The sequence below is a fragment of the Tupaia chinensis genome, unplaced genomic scaffold, assembly GCF_000334495.1.
Source record: "Tupaia chinensis unplaced genomic scaffold, TupChi_1.0 Scaffold000557_1, whole genome shotgun sequence".
Taxonomy (NCBI): Eukaryota; Metazoa; Chordata; class Mammalia; order Scandentia; family Tupaiidae; genus Tupaia; species Tupaia belangeri.
In genome coordinates this window covers 124,247-126,623 of record NW_006160069.1, presented here as the reverse complement: position 1 = coordinate 126,623, position 2,377 = coordinate 124,247, and the positions used below count along the sequence as shown (strand labels likewise).

The following is a 2,377-nucleotide window of genomic DNA, read 5'->3' as shown; positions in this document are numbered from 1 at the left end:
CCTATGCTGGTTCTTAGTTATTTAGTTATTGAACTTTAAAATGCTAATTTTCTGGGACCAGCAGGTGGCATGGTGGTTAAGGTGCTGGACATTCCCACATGGCCGACCAGAGTTCGAGTCCTGAATCTGGAGGCTTGCTTTCTCACTTCTCTCTCTCACTCTCACCCTCTGTCTCTCTCTGGTCACATTATTAAAAAAATGAGTGAATTAATAAATAAAATTAAATAAATAATTTTTTTAAAAAAAAGCTAATTTTCTTCGTGTGTATGTGTGTGTGTGTGTGTGTGTGTGTGTATGGTTTCTTGTATGTTGCTTTTTTTAAATTTTCAAATTTTACATTTTACATGAAGTTTCCATTATGATGTACACAATATACATTTTTCTTTTTTTTTCTATTTTTTTAAAGGAATAAAAAACTATTGACCAAGTTCACCAGTGTTTACAATAAAGTAAACCATATATAGTTGGGTAACATTCTGATTACTACAAAGTTACTGGTTTTCCTTGCTTCTGCTGAATCAGTAACCCACATACTGCAAAGATTGAGGCCTACATATAAGGAATGAATTAGGGTTAAGAAAAGACACATGCACAATAGTTTAGATCACACATTTGTTCACTCATTTATGCCAGCAAGTCCTAAACTGCTAACATCTTTAACCATCTGATTAGGTTTCCAGGAGTCAAATCAGACATCTCATGAATAATGACCTTTCAGTCAATAGAGTGTAAAGATTTCAACATTTTGTAAAGGAAGTGTACTAGAGGATTAAAATGCTCACTTATAGTCTTTCTTAGCTAAACACTGGGATTTGTTCATTTTTGTCATCTGGGAGGGGAGCTTGTTGGTAACCATACAATTTCTCCTTTCAGGAATTCTGCAACTAAACTATTGAATTTACATGACTACAGATAGATAAAAATTCTGATATGGTTGCTTTTAAGTTATCCAATTTAGATTGCCCAATTACAAAATCATTAATTTGAAAGGTTATGGCTTCAGGAAAACTTTCAATTTAATTTGGAGGAACTTATTTCTTATTCTGAGGTTGCTCAGCATGACAGTATCTCAGACATAAGAACTTATACACAGTTTCGGTTTTGGTGAAGGTTTCAAAAACAGAAAGCCATTTATGTATTTATGTACAGAAACACACAAAGACGGAAAACAAAAACCCCAGACTGGTACTGAAGCATGTGAGTTAAATACAAGGTCATGACAATGAAATATTTCCCCAACATTTAGAAAACCTGTTCCCAAATGCAGAGGATAAAATACCATGGTATGAATTTTTTTCCCCCAATAAAAAAGCAACTACAGAAAACCTTTTATTTGTTTAAAAGTAACCAGTGCTATTGGGATGCACCTCCACCCCCCAGTTCCCCAAAACTACTTTCAAAAAAAATATATCAAAATTGATTTTTCCATTAGAATGCAGCTTCATCTTCTGGACAAGAATGCCAAGTTAGTCTCTCTTCATAAAAAGTAATTACAATTTGAGGCCACTTCATATTTGCTCGTCTTGCCAGTACCAAGTCTGCCTCATCTGAATCTTTCCATTTCACGAGAAACATCCACTCTCCCTGTTGTCTGTTGCTCCAATTATTCGTGCAGGATCGAGACCTCTGGCAAAGCCTCTTGGTTTCATCAGCAGTCTCTCTCTTGTTTGCTTTGCCGTCCTCAGACTCACTGTCAGATAAATATTTTCTCTTTGTACCATCTTTCTCTTTACTAGCTTTTTGAGATTTAAGAAATGCTTCAATTAACCCTGGACAATCTAAATTTTCTTCTGGTTCCCAAGTATTGTCAACATCTGTAAATCCCTTCCACTTCAGGAAATATTCCACCTTCCCATTCACTACATGTCAGTCCAGTGCTTTTTCCACCACAAATTCTTCAGGCTCTGCCTCTTCAAGTTTTTTACTCCTTCCATTCTGTTTCTTACCCATTTTTTGCAATGTAGTTTTATTGGAGGCCATTTTTTATTGCAGACTTGAAAAGTTCACCACTCAGAGCTGCTCTGGGTGGCAGGTCTGTGGCGTGTCCGGCCCTACACACCTCAAGCTCCGGCCACATCCGAGCTACAATATACATATTTTCAACAGAAAATTTCATTTTTCTGTCTGTTAAATGTTTCTTTCCTTTGCATCTCATATCCACCTTCTATCACCCACTCTCTGCCATCTACCGTCCTCCCTTAAAATCTCTGGTACCTATACTTATCCTTTCTTTCTTCCTCCCTTTCTTTTTTCTTTAGAGAGAGAAGTCTTTGATATAGGCCATGTGTGCTCGCTGAAGAGACACCAAGAGAGAGAGACAGAAAGCGAGAAATCGCCCCCCGGGGGCATGGCCACTCCACAATCCCTTTTCCTACAT

At 37.1% G+C, this 2,377-nt stretch overlaps 1 pseudogene; it reads right to left on the bottom strand.

The window, feature by feature from the left end:
* Positions 1-1,428: 1,428 nt before the first annotated feature.
* LOC102493718 (chromobox protein homolog 3 pseudogene) lies at positions 1,429-1,950 on the bottom strand (annotated as a pseudogene).
* Between the last annotated feature and the right edge of the window lie 427 nt (positions 1,951-2,377).